This window comes from Chiloscyllium punctatum, chromosome 13 (genome assembly GCF_047496795.1).
Source record: "Chiloscyllium punctatum isolate Juve2018m chromosome 13, sChiPun1.3, whole genome shotgun sequence".
Taxonomy (NCBI): Eukaryota; Metazoa; Chordata; class Chondrichthyes; order Orectolobiformes; family Hemiscylliidae; genus Chiloscyllium; species Chiloscyllium punctatum.
The window spans coordinates 51,636,348-51,656,399 of record NC_092751.1 but is presented as its reverse complement, the minus strand read 5'-3'; positions in this window follow the sequence as shown (position 1 = coordinate 51,656,399).

Sequence of the window (20,052 nt, the reverse complement as noted above, 5' to 3'; positions counted from 1 at the left end):
ACTTTAATTTCGAAAGGGTTTGAGGAAGAACTGGCTCCTTATGTCACATCCAAATGGCAGACGTATTATCCGTAGAGTGTGAGCCAAGTTTTCCAGTCTCCTCCCAGGTTCCAGAAAACCTCTCAGCAGCTCTATTCTCAAACTATCCCTGAAAGTCAGGCTTTTCATAGAGTAGGAATGGGAAATGAGGGATATTGGCAAATAAAGGGTCAAAGAATATGATAAAGGGTGAGGGAGATACACAGAGATAAAGACAGAAAATTAGAGACTCATCTTGAGGGAGACCCTGAAAGAATCAGATCTCGGGTCGACATGGCTGCTAACTGGCAAAAACAAAAGGACTTTGATAACTATACTCATTCGACAGATAAAACTGACCATTATCCCGGCATTGTGGTCTAGAAATGAAGAACTAATCTGGTTCTGTCGTTGTGAATCATTGTCTCTGTTTCTCCCCACAGATATTGCCAGGACTATTCAGTTTGCACGTCAATTCTTGTTTTTGGTTCAGATTTCCAACATCTGCATCTCTTGGTTTTCTGTTCAACTTTAAAACGGTTGGCACAAAACCGATGTTCTGCCAGCTTTGGAAAAGTGGTCAGAAATATTCTTACCACGATGTGTGTGCAGAACAAAGCACGCATTCCTTGACCGGGAATAGAACCCGTGTCACGGTGGTGAGAGCACTAAATGCTGGTGACTAGACTCCAAGGGAAGGCAGAAGGCGCCCTTACATTAATTCCGAATGAAAACACTTTTGCCTTTTCATTTCTGATCAGTCTTGCTGCAGATTAGGTCCTCCTTGTCTTCAAGCTTCCACAGAGTGGGAAGAGACCGTTCGGCCCATCGTACATTGTAGCTCATCAGGCATCCATGTATTCCAGTCCCAGTTTCTAGTTTTGGCTCAAAATGTTATGTGTCCTGATGTTTCCAAATATCAACGCGATTCTCACTGTGAATTTAAACGACACGACAATGGGACTGAGGTTTAACATGGTCACACTGTGTTGGAACCACCTTGAGGACCTGAACCTCATGTTCACCCACAGAGGGAGACACACAGAAACATATCCCGAGAGGTACAGATGTCTCAGGATCATACCAGCTCCTTGTGCTTCACTTCCTCTCTCTGCTCCACACAACAGCTTCTCTGACAAAGGCAGCTTGAGGTGGAACACTCGCCAGTTTGACAGGCAATGAGAGATGTGGAGCAGAGCTGGAATTTAAAATGGACAATAGACCTAAATGCAAGTTTTAAATTCGAAACCAAACTGATCCAAACCATTCAGATCCTCAGAACCTGACAAAACAGGACCAGCCATACACCTGTCTGACATTGAGCTGTAATGGACCCAAAAACAACATTCCATTTGAATACACACTGATCCAATCCCTGCAACTCGGAAGAACCGAAGGAAATAGCAACTGACAACATGTAATTGGCTGAACTAACACATTACCCCCGAGACATGTAGGATGTAAACCTACAATCGTCTGATACAAAGTCAGATGTTTTATCTATTGCTTCACTAGCCGGATGCACACACACACGCTGGACACCTTTCCGTATGTGATGTAAACATGGAGATCTGGGAAACAACATTCATAAGGTGATCAACCAGCAAAGATAATCCACTTTGTGTAACAGGGCCTTTCAATGGCAAAGCAAATACATTTGTCCTCAGGTACCTGCTTCTGTGTCGCCTGTTCTTCCGCTGGACGTCTCCAGCATTTTATTCACAGTCACGGCGGTATCTTATGATGCACTCCACTGAAATGTACTTTCATACTTGGATTTAGTGTCACTTCCAGTCAAGATCCTGAACAAATTCAGCGAGAAACCTCTGGTCATTTCCAACATGGAATTTGGAATCAGACGTTTTGAACGAAGGATTTATTGGGGCCGCCCTATTACCGCAGATCAACGCCTCAAAACGAGCCGCTGTTAGTATCAAACTGTTCTGTACCTTCCTGCAGTAAATCAGGTTAGCACAGCTCCGCTTTCTTCACATTGAAACCAGGGCAGCAATATGAATTGTTTGGAAACTTAGAGAGAGAAACATTGCTGCTGAAGATGATTATAACGTGAAGATCATACACAGAGTCTGGACAGATCAGGTCACAAGTGTTACTGTCAGCTTCAGTAGGGTCACTGGTTCGGAGTCTGAGTTTGTAATGCCCAGACCGGGATACAATTCCCAGACAGGAAATGAAGATTTATTTCTCTTCTTGTGAATTATCTTATTGAAAACTAACTCCTGCTTCCTCACAGAACACAGACCCAGACCAACCCAGTGATTGTTTGCATCTATCGAGAAGGACAATAGCAACAGATACACGAGAGAACTGTCACCACAAATCACCCATCTCGGACCTCGCCTTTCTGAGTTGGAAATATCTTGCTACTCCTACAGTGCTTTTGGGTCTAGATCCTGGAACTCCCACCCGAACAGTATCATGGCTGTACCTTGAGTTCTTCCAGGGTTCTGTAAAGTAACTCAACATCTCAATCTCTGGAGTAAATAGGGATGGACAGCGATTCCTATCTCATTGAGTGGCAACCTCCGCCACGAATGAGTTTCAAACAGTGTGTTTCGATTACTATCGCGTGGAAACAGGCCCTTCGGGCCGACACTGTCCCTCCAGACAGTAACCCACCCAGACCCATTTCCCTCTGGCTAATGCACTTAATACTTTTGGCAATTCAGCATGACCAATTCATTCTAAACTACACATTTTTGAACTGCGGAAGGAAGCCCACGCAGACACGGGGAGAATGTGTAAACTCTATACAGAGAGTTGCCGGAGGCTGGAATTGAACTTGAGACCCTAGTGCAGTGAGGCAGCAGTGTGAACCACTGAGCCACCGTACGACCCCTACTCGTTTAAAGTTACTGTGTATTAAGTATGGGACAACACTTGATCAATTGTCAGCTCCATACTTCATTCCCTACTTCGGGAAGGCTGACCCCACGATTAATGGGACGAGGAAAACTTCACTTGCTGCAACAGTGAGAAAACTGAATCCTCACCAGGAGGCGAACAGGGAAAGCAAAAAGAAAAGGCACTGTGTGTTTTCATCAGGAAACCGCTTTTGTCTTTCCATCTGTGATCATTTTAGCTGCAGATTACTTTCTCCCTTTCTTCTGATTTTTACAGCGTGAGAAAGACCTTTCGGCCCATCTGCAGTGCGGGTCATTGGACTTCCATCTATTCTCGTCCCAGTTCCCATAAACCTGCGTTTCTGATGTTACCAGGGCGAATCTAAATGGGATTCTCCCTGTGATCTTAAATGACCCAACAATTGGACTGAAGTTGGGGACATGGTCACATGATGTTGTAACACCGCCGAGGAACTCAACCTCATATTTACCCACAGATGGAAACAAACAGAGGGCTCAGGATTAGTCCCGTTCATTATGCTTCACATCCGCCAGTTTCTCCGATCAGCTCACCGCCGCTGGTCAAAGAGGTCTGCAGCACAGAAAATGCCTTTCGGGCCATCAAGTCTGCACCATTCGAAGACTGACCCCTGACTGTTTTCATCTCGTTTTCCAACGGTGGGCTCGGAGCTCCAACAAAGTTGGGATGGAATTGTTCAATCATAGTGTCTCAACTTTCTCTGGGGATTTCTGTGTGTTGTACCCTGAAAGGCAGAAGGTTGCACATTGCCCCCATTCCCACCCTGTCTGAAATGTCTTTATTTTCCCTTCTCCTGTGTTTTGTTTGTGAAAGATGAAGACAGGGTGTAATCTCCCTTTTTAATTGTTGACATTACTGAATCGTAACCGGTAGGATTCCAGGCTGTGAGGATAAAGCCAAATGAATTTCAAGTCCATTGCCTTAAACACGCATCGACGATTACAGAACCACACTGACCTCTTCATTTTCCAGGTGTCTCTCATTGTGGAGTTGAGGAAGAGTGAATCATTATCGGGTTGGTTTGAATCCAATCACTTTACAGTTTGTAAAAGCGTCACATTTTGGTGCATGTGGGTCTGGTTGTATCATCCTGACAGATGGAACGGACATTCAATTTAAACCAAGAATAGGAATTGCCAGAGAAACTCAGCAGATCTTACAGCATCTATGCAGAGAAAATCAGAGACAACATTTCAAACCTTCATCAGAACTCGGTAATCTCCCACAGGTCCTGCCAAACCCGTTAGATTGGACAGCAGCTTCTGTTTTTGCTTCAGAATCCAAGAATCCACAGTTCTTTACATGAACCATGAAAGCAATGCAGAAACTTCTTTGTGGATCCTTACACGAAAGGGTTCCGTTTGGAGAACATTCTCCTGACCCCACTCGACACACGAAACTGTGCAGCATCCAAAACAGATGCAGCAAGAACAACCATCGTTGTCGCCCTGGGGACTCTTGAACCAGGAACCTTTCATTTATCAGTCGAATGCGCTGAAACTTCTAACCGAACACCTTGCACGATCCTCTAAAGCAGGCTGTGACTGACTTCTCACTTCAGTCTGCCCTTCCCAGAATGACAACTGTCCTCTATCAGTTTTACTTTGCCAGACATTCATTGTGGCGACATGGGAACAGTCTGATCCCACCCACTACAGACACACCCATGTCACTGGGAAACAGCTCCCCTCCAACCGGGACCATCTCTCTTCGAGCCTCACAGTGTCTTGTGTGGTCCCGAGTTATTTCATTGATCTAGAGTCCAGATGAGATTTGTATTCCTCATGTACAGGAACGAGAATTCTTTCAATGTCTCCGATCAGTTTATGTGGAGTCCTCTTAAAGAAGGGGAAGGTGTCTTGGCTGTTTCTGCTCAGCCCGACAGTTCAAACTTCTTCATTCTCCTCTGATTCCATTTCCCAAAGAGTTCCCGAAGATTCACAAAGCTGGAAACTGTGTTATACGGGATGCGCCTTTAACATTTGTGCACCTGCCAATTGACGATATTTTCCCAAAATCTCTTCACAATCCTCTGTCTTACACCGTGTCCAGGGATGAGAAGTCCCGTTTTGTAGAGAGATTCCTGAGGCTGGTGAGTTTCTCTTTGGAGTAAAGATGGTTAACCGGCAATTTCCTGCGGCTGTTTATAATGATGGGAGTGGGAACCGTGGGCCTGGGCACTTTGACGGGCAGGACCAAGTGTTACCCCTGACCAGAGGCAGTGAACAGAGGGACTGGGATTAAAGGAATCTAATCAAAAGCAGCACTTCTGTGCAGTACATTCACAGAATACTGCAGGAGCTCGATGGGTCTAGCTGTATCTGTGAAAAGAGAAACAGGAATAACGGTTGGAGTTTGGGATATTTCTGATTAAGAACTCGAGCCGCCTATGTCTAATCAAATAACTGGCCTGGCATTGCTGACATGGGATTTCTGAAGTCTGAGCAAGAATGTATCCTACAGGAAGTTGTTCAAGATGGAGTCGGCAGGATTTCACCCTGCGTGGGGACACATCAAGGGATTAATAACCCATCGCCTTAAGTACTCGGCCCCGAATACCCTTGCGTACAAGTGGCTTAATATTTCTCCAAGAATGGAGAGTTGTAACCTGAAACACCAGTATTTGGCTTGTCCTGTCCGCAGCATGACCCCAGAATTCACTGTCACCCTCTCTTGGTTCAGAACGGAGGAGGATGCTGGGAGATCAAGTTGAATGACACCCACGTTGATGAGAGGTAAAGTGATGGGAAGGATCCATTTTCATGTGCAGAGAGCTTCATAAACACAGCAGTGCACCGAGTGTCCTTGTGTTTGACTAGCACTTACACAGCCAGCTGAATTACAGCCATTGAAGTGCTCTTGAAGAAGACTCTCCATTGTCAAATCTCATGTGCAAAATCAGCTCTAATTGGTTAATCAGATGTGAAAATATGAAATGTTTTCAAATACTCACACCTGGCAGTAGAGAGTGTAGACCTACCTTCAGGGGTTCATTCTGCTCTGATTTACACCCAGGATAATGTGGGACTAGAGGGCCTCATCACAGCGGAAGGGGTCAAACATTGAAGACTCTGATGGGGAGGATATTCTCTCTATGAGAGGGGAGCAAATCAGTGGAATTCTTTCCAACTGAGGGCCCTCAAGGCTCGGTATTTTCACGGCTGAGATAGACAGACATTTAGTCAATTCACCATGAAGGGCCAGGGAGATAAGGCTGAGAAGGGGAGTTGAGGATTAAACAAATCAGCCCGTGATCTCATTGAAATCTCGCCGACTTGATCGGCGAAAAATGCTTCCAACTGCTCTAATATCTTTGCTGTTACTTGGAAGATACTAAACCCCACTGTAAACGAAGGAAAGCACAAAGTTAGGAAGAGATGGCTGCAGGCAAACGGAGTCACAATTATTTATTGCTCGGAAAATCAAACTGTCAATTTACCAGATTTCTTTGCTAACGTGGGCGGTAGAGTTGATCAAGGGAGCTGTTGATTTGAGTGTTCTTTGATATAAACCAATAAAGGTCAGTGACATTTGTTTTCTGGCAAAATACATGGCCTTTTCTGATGGTTACAATGAAAGAGATGGTTTCCAAGAAAAGACAGAGACTAAGTCACCTGTAAAGTAATCGATGGCCAAGATATGACTCGCGATGTTCTATGGGACATATGTGATTTATTGATTATTGTTCTCCAAACTTCCTTTACAATGGAACCGGGAGTGTTCCATTGGAGTTAAAATGGGGTTAAAAACTGCCAGCATCAATATGCGTCGCATCAAATCTTCTATGTGATGTGTTTTTACAATGGCCTTTCTGGCCAATGTTAAAGTTGACATCCTGTTTCTGCAGGAGTGTGGGATGCTGCACCTCAGCAGCTCCAGGAGATGGTCGAGCTTGCGGTAGACGAGGGTGATGATGCCTTTCCTCATGGATTCACTCATGGTACCTGCCCGAAGCATACTGACATACACCTCCAGCAGGTCCTGGCCAATCAAGTCCCAAAGAGCGGAATAGATCACCACCGGTAAGCCGTCGCTTCCAGGAGTTTAATTCTTTTCGAAGGACTCGAGGGCCTTGGTCAGTTCATCCAGAGATAGCGGCTGGTTCAGACTCTCCTGTGTTCCGTCATCTAAGACCTCCGTGATAGAGGACAGGAACGACTGGGAGGCTGCGCTGTCAGTTGGCTTCGTGTCATACAGACTGGCATAGAAGGATTTGCTGATCCTCATGCTGTCAGCCTGAGATGACGTTACCGAGCCATCTTCTTTCTTCAGGCTGCTGAGCACGGAGCTCTCTTTGTGCACCTTCTGGAAGAAGAAACGTCTCGTCCTGCTCCACCGAGCGGACCCTGGACCGGAAGATTATCCTGGAGACCTCCGAGGCAAAGAGCGAGGCTTACTGGCCCTTCACCTCCTTGAGGTCCTCCGTGACATTGACCCCATCGTCTGCAGCAGGAGCAGGTTCTGCATACTTTCCTGGTGCTGGGACAGTTTTCCCTGCCTCTCTCTCGCCTCCTGGACACCTTTGAGGATGAAGAAACTCTTGATGTTCCCTTTTACTGTTTCCTACCAGTCCGTTGGAGACTCAAAGAGGGGCTTCACGGTTCTCCAACCTGCGTAATCCCTCTTGAGCTCCTCAATAATTTCCGGGGTCTTCAGCTTGGTGTTCAGCTTCCACATTCCCTTACCAGCCCGCTGTTCGTCCTGTAGGTGACAGTCGACCAGCAGGAGGCAGTGATCAGAGAAGAACACCGGCTTGATGTCGGTGGATCTGACCGAGAGCGTTTGGGACACAGACAGGTAATCTATCCTTGAGCGGATAGGCCCGTCTGCCCGTGACCAGGTTAATCTATGCTGCGCTCCATCTGCAGGGGTGCCTGAAGATGTCATGCACCTTGGCATCTTTTACCGAGTCCATCAGGGCTACTGTCCCCCCCCCCCCCCCGCCGGATCGTCCATCTGCATCAGTGATACAGTTGATGTCTCCGGCCAGAATGACCAGCCTGGACGTAGCCAGCAACAGTGGAAGCTGCTGCAGGACGGCCAACCGTTCCCTCTTACCCACTGGGGCGTACACATTCATCAGTCTCAGGGGAGCATTCCTGTACATGACGTCGGTGACGAGGAGGCGCCCGCCCACCACCTCCTTAACCTCAGAGATGGTGAAGGTGTCTCCTCACAACAGGATACCCAGGCCGGAGGCGCAGCTATCATTGCCCCCGACCAAACTGACAGTCCATGGGCCCACAAGCTCAACCATCTCCTGTAGCTGCTGAGGTGCAGCATCCACACTCCTGCAGAAACAGGACCGTCAGCTTTAACATTGGCCAGGAAGGCCATTGTAAAAACACATCGCGTGGCCGATTTGATGCTTTGCACATTGATGCTGACAGTTTTTAACCCCATTTTAACTCCAATGGAACACTCCCGGTTCCATTATAAAGGAAGTTTGGAGAACAATAATCAATAAATCACATATGTCCCATAGAACATCGCGAGTCATATCTTGGCCATCGATTACTTTACAGGTGACTTAGTCTCTGTCTTTTCTTGGAAACCATCTCTTTCATTGTGAGCATCAGGAGAGGCCATATATTTTGCCAGAAAACAAATGTCACTGACCTTTATTGGTTTATATCAAAGAACACTCAAATCACCACCTTCCTTGATCAACTCTACCGCCCACGTTAGCAAAGAAATCTGGTAAATTGACAGCTTGATTTTCCGAGCAATAAATAATTGTGACTCCGTTTGCCTGCAGTCATCTCTTCCTAACTTTGTGCTTTCCTTCGTTTACAGTGGGGTTTAGCATCTTCCAAGTGACAGCAAAGATATGAGAGCAGTTGGAAGCATTTTCGCCGATCAAGTCGGCGGGTTTTCAATGAGATCACGGGCTGATTTGTTTAATCCTCAACTCCCCTTCTCAGCCTTATCTCCCTGGCCCTTCATGGTGAATTGACTAAATGTCTGTCTATCTCAGCCGTGAAAATACCGAGCCTTGAGGGCCCTCTGTTGTAAAGAATTCCACTGATTTGCTCCCCTCTCATAGAGAGAATATCCTCCCCATCAGAGTCTTCAATGTTTGACCCCTTCCGCTGTGATGAGGCCCTCTAGTCCCACATTATCCTGGGTGTAAATCAGAGCAGAATGAACCCCTGAAGGTAGGTCTACACTCTCTACTGCCAGGTGTGAGTATTTGAAAACATTTCATATTTTCACATCTGATTAACCAATTAGAGCTGATTTTGCACATGAGATTTGCCAATGGAGAGTCTTCTTCAAGAGCACTTCAATGGCTGTAATTCAGCTGGCGGTGTAAGTGCTAGTCAAACACAAGGACACTCGGTGCACTGCTGTGTTTATGAAGCTCTCTGCACATGAAAATGGATCCTTCCCATCCACCTTACCTCTCATCAATGTATGTGTCATTTAACTTGATCCCCCAGCATCCTCCTCCGTTCTGAACCAAGAGAGGGTGACAGCGAATACTGGGGTCATGCTGCGGACAGGACAAGCCAAATACTGGTGTTTCAGGTTACATCTCTCCATTCTAGAAGAAATATTAAGCCACTTGCACGCAAGTGTGTTCGGGGCAGAGTGATTAAGGCGATGGGTTAGTAATCCATTGACGTTTCCCCATACAGGGTCAAATCCTGCCGCCTACATCTTGAACAACTTCCTGTAGGGTGCATTCTAACTCAGACTATAGAAATCCCCTGTCAGCAAGGCCAGGCCAGTTATTTGATTAGACACAGGCTGATCGAGTTCCTAATCAGAAATATGCACCACACTCCAACCGTTATTTCTGTTTCTCTTTTCACAGTTACTGCTAGACCCATCGAGCTCCTGCAGTATTCTGTGAATGTACTGCCCAGAAGTGCTGCTTTTCATGAGATTCCTTTAATCCCAGTCCCTCTGTTCACTGCCTCTGGTCAGGGGCAACACTTGGTCCTGCCCGTCAAAGTGCCCAGGCCCACGGTTCCCACTCCCATCATTATAAACAGCCGCAGGAAATTGCCGGTTAACCATCTTTACTCCAAAGAGAAACTCACCAGCCTCGGGAATCTCTCCACAAAACGGGACTTCTCATCCCTGGACACGGTGTAAGACAGAGGATTGTGAAGAGATTTTGGGAAAATATCGTCAATTGGCAGGTGCACAAATGTTAAAGGCGCATTCCGTATAACACAGTTTCCAGCTTTGTGAATCTTCGGGAACTCTTTGGGAAATGGAATCAGAGGAGAATGAAGGAGGGCGAACTGTCGGGCTGAGCAGGAACAGTCAAGAGACCTTCCCCTTCTTTAAGAGGACACCACATGAACTGATCGGAGACATTGAAAGAATTCTCGTTCCTGTACATGAGGAATACAAATCTCATCTGGCCTCTAGATCAATGAAATAACTCGGGACCACACAAGACACTCTGAGGCTCGAAGAGAGATGGTCACGGTTGGAGGAGAGCTGGTTCCCAGTGACATGGGTGTGTCTGTAGTGGGTGGGATCAGACTGTTCCCATGTCGCCACAATGAATATTCTGGCAAAGTAAAACTGATAGAGGACAGTTGGCGTTCTGGGAAGGGCAGACTGAAGTGGGAAGTCAGTCACAGCCTGCTTTAGAGGATCGTGCAAGGTGTGAGGCTAGAGGTTTCAGCGCATTCGACTGTTCAATGAAAGATTCCTGGTTCAAGAGCCCCCAGGGCGACAGCGATGGTTGTTCTTGCTGCATCTGTTTTGGATGCTGCACAGTTTCGTGTGTCGAGTGGGGTCTGGAAAATGTTCTCCAAACGGAACCCTTTCGTGTGAGGATCCACAAAGAAGTTTCTGCATTGCTTTAATGGTTCATGTAAAGAACTGTGGATTCTTGGAATCTGAAGCAAAAAACAGAAGCTGCTGTCGAATCTAACGGGTTTGGCAGGACCTGTGGGAGATTACCGAGTTCTGATGAAGTTTAAAATGTTGTCTCTGATTTTCTCTGCATAGATGCTGTAAGATCTGCTGAGTTTCTCTTGCAATTCCTGTTCTTGGTTATAAATGAATGTCCATTCCATCTATCAGGATGATACAACCAGACCCACCATGGGCCAAAATTTAATGCTTTTACAAACTGTGAAGTGATTGGATTCAAACCAAGCCGATAATGATTCACTCTTCCTCAGCTCCACAATGAGAGACACCTGGAAAACGAAGAGGACAGTGTGGTTCTGTAATCGTCGATGCGTGTTTAAGGCAATGGACTTGAAATTCATTTGGCTTTATCCTCACAGCCTGGAATCCTACCGGTTACGATTCAGTAATGTCAACAAATAAAATGGGAGATTACACCCTGTCTTCATCTTTCGCATACAAAACACAGGAGAAGGGATAAAAGCCATTTCAGACAGGGTGGGAATGGGGGCAATCCACAACCCTCTGCCTTTCAGGGTACAACACACAGAAATCCCCAGAGAAAGTTGAGACACAATGAATTGAACAATTCCATCCCAACTTTGTTGGAGCTCCGAGCCCACCGTTGGAAAACGAGATGAAAACAGTCAGGGGTCAGTCTTCGACTGGTGCAGACTTGATGGGCCGAAGGGCATTTTCTGTGCTGCAGACCTCGTTGACCAGCTGCGGTGAGCTGGTCGGAGAAACAGGCGGATGTGATGCATTTGGGCGGCACGGTGGCACAGTGGTTAGCTTTGCTGCCTTACAGTGCTGTAGACCCTGCTTCAATTCCCACCTCAGGCGACAGACTGTGTGGAGTTTCTACGTTCTCCCCGTGTCTGCATGGGTTTCCTCCGGGTACTCCGGTTTCCTCCCACAATCCAACGATGTGCAGGTCAGGTGAATTGGCCATGCAAAATTCCCCGTAGTGTAAGGTAAGGGGTAAATGTAGGGGTATGGGTGGGTTGCGCTTCTGTGGGTTGGTGTGGACTTGTTGGGCCGAAGGGCCTGTTTCCGCACTGTAATGTAACCTAATCTAATATGGAACGGGAATAATCCTGAGACCTCTTTTTGTTTCCATCTGTGGGTAAATATGAGGTGGAGTTCCTTGGCGGTGTTACAACATAATGTGACCGTGTCCAACTTCAGTCCCATTGTTGTGTCATTTAAGTTCACAGGGAGAATCCCATTTAGATTCACCCTGGTAACATCAGAAACGCAGGTTCATGGGAACTGGAACTAGAACAGATGGAAGTCCAATGACCCGCACTGCAGATGGGCCGAAAGTTCTTTTTCACGCTGTAAAATCGGAAGAAAGGGAGAAACTAACCTGCAGCTAAAATGTTCACAGATGGAAAGACAAAAGCGGTTTCATGATGAAAACACACAGTGCCTTTTCTTTTTGCTTTCCCTGTTCGCCTCCTGGTGAGGATTCAGTTTTCTCACTGTTGCAGCAAGTGGACTTTTCCTCGTCCCATTAATCGTGGGGTCAGCCTTCCCGAAGCAGGGAATGAAGTATGGAGCTGGCAATTGATCAAGTGTTGTCCCATACTTAATGCAGAGGACCTTTAAACAAAGCACTGTGAATGCTGGAAACCTGAATTAGAAACGGAAATTGACAGAGAAACTCGGCAGACTTGGCAGCATCTGTGGAGAGAAACAGGTTTAATGTTTCAGATCGACAGAACCAGACGAGTTGTGCATTTTATTCTTTTAATGTCAGAGTAATTGTCAGTTTTATTTAGCAAATCAACATATTAAACAGAATATTATATTAGCCGAGAAATGTCAACTTTCTGAATGTCAACCGAACTTTCCGGGTGTAATGCTGATTCCGTTGCCTTCAGCTGGTGAAACGCTGATCTTCAATTGTTCTTTTTTATTCCACTTTCTGTCAGTGAGCAGCCATTTTAAATGGAGAGCTTCTATTTTCAGGGTCTCCCTTAATATGTTTCTCTACTCGTCTATCATTTCCTCTGTGTATCCACCTCACTCTCTCCCACATGCCCCCACTCTCTGCCTATCCATATCCCTTATTTTCCATTTCTGCTCATGAAAAGTCTGACATTCGGAGATAGTTTGAGAGTAGACCTTCTAAGCACAATTGCCGAAAGTGTTTGGTGCATTAGGCAGAAGGAAATGGGTCTGTGTGGGTTACTCTATGGAGGGACAGCATTGGGCCGAAGGGCCTGTTTCCACACGACAGTGAATATAACCACAATGTTCAAAACTTATTCGTGGCGTAGGACGCCAATCAATGGGATAGGAATCACTGTCCATCCCTATTTACTCCAGAGATTGAGATGTTGAGTTACTTTACAGAACCCTGGAAGAACTCAAGGTACAGCCATTATACTGTTAGGGAGGGAGTTCCAGGATCCAGACCCAAAAGCACTGTAGGAGCAGCGAGATATTTCCAACTCAGAAAGGCGTGGTCCTAGATGGGTGATTTGTGGTTACAGTTCTCTCATGTATCTGTTGCTCTTGTCCTTCTAGAAAGATGCGAACAATCACTGGGTTGGTCTGGGTCGGTGTTCTGTGAGGAAGCAGGAGTTAGCTTTCAAGACAACTCACAAGAAGAGAAATAAATCTTCATTTCCTGAGTGGGAATTGTATCCCGGACTGGGCATTACAAACTCAGGCTCCGAACCAGTGACCCTACTGAAGCTGAAAGTAACACTTGTGACCTGATCTGTCCAGACTCTGTACATAATCTTCACGTCATCATCATCTTCAGCAGCAATGTTTCTCTCTCAAAGTTTCCAAACAATTCATATTGCCGCCCTGGTTTCAATGTGAAGAAAGTGGAGCTGTGCTAACCTGATTTACTGCAGGAAGGTACAGAACAGTTTGATACTAACAGCGGCTCGTTTTGAGGCGTTGATCTGCGGTGATGGGGCGGCCCCAATTAAGCCTTTGTTCAAATCGTCTGATTCCAAATTCCATGTTGGAAATGACCAGAGGTTTCTCGCTGAATTTGTTCAGGATCTTGACTGGAAGTGACATTAAATCCAAGTATGAAAGTACATTTCAGTGGAGTGCATCATAAGATACCGCCGTGACTGTGAATAAAATGCTGGAGACGTCCAGCAGAAGAACAGGCGACACAGAAGCAGGTACCTGAGGACAAATGTATTTGCTTTGCCATTGAAAGGCCCTGTTACACAAAGTGGATTATCTTTGCTGGTTGATCACCTTATGAATGTTGTTTCCCAGATCTCCATGTTTACATCACATATGGAAAGGTGTCCAGCGTGTGCGTGTGCATCCTGCTAGTGAAGCAATAGATCAAACATCTGACTTTGAATCAGACGATTGTAGGTTTACATCCTACATGTCTCGAGTGTAACGTGTTAGTTCAGCCAATTACATGTTGTCAGTTGCTATTTCCTTCGGTTCTTCCGAGCTGCAGGGATTGGATCAGTGTGTATTCAAATGGAATGTTGTTTTTGGGTCCATTACAGCTCAATGTCAGACAGGTGTATGGCTGGTCCTGTTTTGTCAGGTTCTGAGGATCTGAATGGTTTGGATCAGTGTGTTGTCGAATTTAAAACTTACATTTCGGTCTATTGTCCATTTTAAATTCCAGCTCAGCTCCACATCTCTCATTGCCTGTCAAACTGGCGAGTGTTCCACCTTAAGCTGCCTTTGTCAGAGAAGCTGTTGTGTGGACCAGAGAGAGGAAGTGAAGCACAAGGAGCTGGTATGATCCTGAGACATCTGTTCCTCCCGGGATATGTTTCTGTGTGTCTCTCTCTGTGGGTGAAAATGGTCCTCAACGTGGTTACAACACAGTGTGACCATGTCAAACCTCAGTCCCATTGTCGTGTCGTTTAAATTCACAGTGAGAATCGCGTTCATATTTGCTCTGGAAACATCACTACACAAAACATTTTGTGCCAAAACTAGAAACTGGGACTGGAATACATGGATGTCCGATGAGCTACAATGTACGATGGGCCGAACGGTCTCTTCCCACTCTGTGAAAGCTCGAAGGCAAGGAGGACCTAATCTGCAGCAAGACTGATCAGAAATGAAAAGGCAAAAGTGTTTTCATTCTGAATAAATGCAGGGGCGCCTTCTGCCTTCCCTTGGAGTCTAGTAGCCAGCATTTGGCGCTCTCGCCGCCGTGACACGGGTTCTATTCCCGGTCAAGGAATGCGTGCTTTGTTCTGCAAATACATCGTGGGAAGAATATTTCTGACCACTTTTCCAAAGTTGGCAGATCATCGGTTTTGTGCCAACCGTTTTAAAGTTTAACAAAAAACCAAGAAATGCAGATGTTGGAAATCTGAACCAAAAATAAGAATTGACGTGGATACTGAATAGTCCTGGCAACATCTTCAGTACGGGCCCCCGGTCATGCTGACAGTATCCAAAGCGACCTGCATTGTACACACCCTTGCGCCTGTCCATCCCTTCATAACCACCTTCGGCAACAAAGTTTCTCTCTTCAATTTTGCAAACGCTTCATATTATCGCCTTGGGTTTCAAAGTAAAGAAAGCGGAGCTGTGGTAATCTGATGTTGGTTGTCGCGGGCAGAGACCCGTTTTGAGGCGTGAGGTTGCAGTGAAGGGATTCCACCAATAAAAGGCGCTGTTCATCTCGTCTGATTCCCCATCCCGGGATTCAAATTAACAGAGTTTTCTCGCTGGACTGGTTCAGGATCTTGACTGGAAGAGGCCATGACGCAAGGTATGAAAAGATATTTCACTGGAGTGAATCAAAACATCGCGGAGTGACTGTGAATAAAATGATGGCAACTTCCAGCAGAGGCGCAGGCGACCCTGAAGCAGGTACCTGAGGGTAAATATGTTTCCTTGGGCATTGAAAGACATTGCTTCACGGAGTGGGACATCCGATGGGATACAGTGACGATAATTATTTTTACTGATTGTTCACCTTGTGAATACTGTTTCCCCCGATGTCCATGTTTCCATTTCATATCGACTCCCTGTCGGACCTCCGGCTGCCGCTGGGACACTGACATCATGGATAATGGCTCTGACTTTTGGTGGGTTCGAATCCTTCCTGATTTGTGTGCAATGTGCTGCAGGGATTGGATCAGTGGGTCTCGAATTTGGGAGTATTGTACCTCAATGTGCTACAGATTTTGAGGAGCTGCAGATTTTGGATCAGTGTTTTTTCAAATTTGAAAGTTGCATGTGAGGCAATTGTCCATTTTAAATTCCAGCTCATCGCAACGTCTCTCATTGTCTGTAAAACTGGCTTTAGTTACACCTAAAGCTGCCTTTTGTCGGAGAATCTTGCGTGAGTGTGCGTGTGTGTGTGTGTGTGTGTGCGGGGGGGTGCGGGGGGGGGGTGGGGGTTTGTTCTTAAGTAGGTGGAGAGTGGAACTGAAGTACAAGGAGCTGGTATCATCCCAAAACCTCTGCCCTCCTCCCCCCCACCTCCGGGAATGTGTGTCTGTTAGTCACTCTATGGGTGAAAATGTGAATGGGTTGCTCGACGGGATTTCACTTCAGTATGACGGTGTATAACTCACTCCCCATTGTTGTCTCGTTTAAGATCACGGGGATAATCTTTTCTGAATTTTGCTTTGAAAACATCAGAACACACAAGGTATCGTGTCAAAGCTGGACACTGGATCGAAAACAGATGGCTATCTGATGATCCATACTGCACGACGGGCCGAATGGCATTTTCCTAGTGTGTTAAAAAAACCCTCAAATACACCGAGAAACTAATGTCTGTGCGTGTCCCTCCCTCGCTGTGTGTGTGTGTGTGTGTGTCCCTCCCTCGCTGTGTGTGTCCCTCACTCGATGTGTGTGTGCCTCTTCCTCGTTGTGTGTGCGTGTCCCTCCCTCGCTGTGTGCGTGTGTCTCTTCCTCGTTGTGTGTGCGTATCCATTTCTTGATGTATGTTTGCATGTCCCTCCCTTGCTGTGTCTGTGTGTTCCCCTTCGCTGTGTGTCTGTGCGTGTCCCTCACTCACTGTGTGTGTGTCTGTGTGTGCGTGTCGCTCCCTCGCTGTGTGTGTGCTTGTCCCTCCCTCGCTGTGTGCGTGTGTCCCTCCCTCATGTGTGTGTCCCTCACTCGCTGTGTGTGTGCATGTCCTCCCCTCACTGTGTGTGCGTGTCCTTCCCTCGCTGTGTCTGTGTGTTCCCCTTCGCTGTGTGTCTGTGCGTGTCCCTCACTCACTTTGTGTGTGTCTGTGTGTGTGCGTCCTTCCCTCACTCTGTGTGTGTCCCTCCCTCGCTGTGTGTGTGCTTGTCCCTCCCTCGCTGTGTGCGTGTGTCCCTCCCTCATGTGTGTGTCCCTCACTCGCTGTGTGTGTGCATGTCCTCCCCTCACTGTGTGTGCGTGTCCTTCCCTCGCTGTGTCTGTGTGTGTGTGCGTATGCATGCCCCCCCTTTGCTGTGTGTGTCCGTGTCCCTCCCTCGCTGTATGTGTATGTGTGTGTCCCTCCCTCGCTGTGTGCGTGTCCCTCCCTCGCTGCATGTGTGCGTGTCCCTCTTTTGCTTCGTGTGTGCGTGCCCCTCCCTCACTGTGTGTGTCCCTTCCTTGCTGTGTGAGTCCCCTCCCTTGATTTGCGTGTGTATGTCCTTCCCTCGCTGTGTGTCTGCATGTATCCCCCTCACTGTGTGTGTGTGTGTGCGTGTGTGTGTGCGTGTGTGCATGTGTGTTCGCGCGCGTCCTTCCCTCGCTGTGTGTGTGCTTGTCCCTCCCTCGCTGTGTGTGTGTGTGTGCGCGCACGTCCTTCCCTCGCTGTGTGTGTGTGTCCCTCCCTCACTGTGTGTGATTGTCCCTCCCTCACTGTGTGTGTGTGTGTCCCTCCCTCACTGTGTGTCTGCGGGTATCCCCCTCACTCTGTGTGTGTGTGTGTGTGTGTGTGTGTGTGTGTCTCCCACGTGTGTGTGTGTGTGTATGTGTCTCCCTCGCTCTGTGTTTGTGGTCCCACTCTCGCTGTCTGTGTGTGTGCGTGTTCTTCCCTCACTGTGTATGTGTGAGTTACCCCCTTGCTCTGTGTGTGTGTGTGTCTTTTGCTGTGCGTGTGTGTGTGTGGCCCTCCCTTGCTGTGTGTGCATGTGTATCCTCCTCGATGTATGTGCGTGTGTCCCTCTCTTGCTCTGTGTGTGTGTGTGTGTTTGTGTTTGTCCATGTTCCTCACTGGCTGTTTGTGTGCGTGCCCCTCTCTCGCTGTGTGTCTGTAATTTTGTGCTTTCGCATGTGCGTGTTCTTCCCTCGCTGTGTGTACGTGTCCCCCTCTTGCTGTGAGTATGTGTGTTGCTCTTGCAGTGTATGTGAGTGTCCTTCCCTTGCACTGTGTGTGCGTGTGTGTGTGTTGTGTGTGTGTGTGTGTATGCATGTGTGGCCCTCCCTCACTGTGTGTCACTCCCACAGTGTGTGTGTGTGTGTGTGTGTGCGTGTGTGCCTCTAGCTGTGTGTGCGCGTGTCACTCCCTTGCTCTGTGAGTGTGTGTCCGTTCCTTTTGTGTGTGTGTGTGTGTGTGTGTGTGTGTGTGTGTGCGTGTGTGCCTCTAGCTGTGTGTGCGCGTGTCACTCCCTTGCTCTGTGAGTGTGTGTCCATTCCTTGTGTGTGTGTGTGTGTGTGTGTGTGTGTGTCGGTCTGTCTGTCTCCCTTGCTCTTTGTGCATATCCCCATCATTGTGTATCTGCCACGCCCCTCGGTGTGTGAGTGCCTGACCCCCCTTGCTATGTGCGTGTGTCCCTCCCTCGCCATGTCTGTGCATGTCCCCTCTCACTGTGTTTGCGTGCCCCCTCTCAATTTCTGTTCACATGCCCTCCCCCTCGCCATGTGTCTGCTTGTCCCTCCTTCCCCGTGTGTGTGCGTGTCCCTCCCTTGCTGTTTCTGTGTGTGTCGCTCTCTCGCTCTGTGTGTTTGTGTATACCCCTCCTCGTGTGTGTGTGTCTGTCCCTTGTGTGTGTGAGTGCGTGACCACCTTGCTGTGTGCGCGTGTCCCACGCTTGCCATGTCTGTGTGTCCTCTCTCACTGTGTGTGTGTGCCCCCTCTCAATTTCCGTGCACATGCCCTCCCCCTTGACATGTGTGTGTGTGTGTGTGTGTGTCCCTACTTCGCGGTGTGTGCGTGTCCCTCCCTTGCAGTGTATGTGCGTGTCCCTCCCTCGCTGTATGTTTGTGTGTATTCCCCTCAGCATAATTCTGCGTGTTTGTCCCTTCCTCCTGTGTGTGCACGTCTCTCCCTTGCTCTGTGTTTGTGTGTTTATGTGTGTGTGCGTGCCCCTCCTTTGCCTTGCATGTGTATGTCCCCGTCCCTTGCTGTGTGTGTGTGTGTGTGTGTGTGTGTGTGTGTGTGTGTGTGTGTGTGTGTGTGTGTGTGTCCCTCCCTCGCTGAGTGTCTGCCTGTATTCCCCTCACAGTGTGTTTGCATGTCCCTCCTTCGCTTTGCGTGTATATCCCTCCCTCGGTGTGTGTTGCATATATCCCCCTCACTGTGTTTACATGTGCATATCCCTCCCTCGCTTTGCGTGTGTGTGCCCCCTCTCAATTTGTGTGTACATGCCCTACCCCTCGCGGTGTGTGTACGCGTGTCCCTCCCTCGCTGTGTGTGAGCGTGTCCCTCACTCGCTGTGTGTGGGCGTGTCCCTCACTCGCTGTGTATGTGCGTGTCCCCTCCCTCACTGCGTGTGCATGTCCTTCCCTCACTGTGTCTGTGTTGTGTGTGTATGTTGTCCCTTCGCTGCGTGTCTGTGCGTGTCCCTCCCTCGCTGTGTGTGTGTGTGTTTGTCCCTCCCTCGCTCTGTGTGTCCCTCACTCGATGTGTGTGTTCCTCTTCCTCGTTGTGTGTGCATGTCCCTCCCTCACTGTGTTTGCGCACGTCTCTTCCTCGTGTGTGCGTATCCCTTTCTTGCTGTTTGTGTGCATGTCCCTCCCTTGCTGTGTCTGTGTGTTCCCCTTCGCTGTGTGTCTGTGCGTGTCCCTCACTCACTGTGTGTGTGTCTGTGTGTGTGCGTCCTTCCATTGCTGTGTGTGTGTGTGTCCCTCCCTCGCTGTGTGCGTGTGTCCCTCCCTCATGTGTGTATCCCTCACTCTGTGTGTGTGCATGTCCTCCCCTCACTGTGTGTGCATATCCTTCCCTCGCTGTGTCTGTGTGTGTGTGCGTATGCATGCCCCCCTTTGCTGTGTGTGTCTGTGTCCCTCCCTCGCTGTGTGTGTATGTGTGTGTCCCTCCCTCGCTGTGTTTGTGTCCCTTCCTTGCTGTGTGAG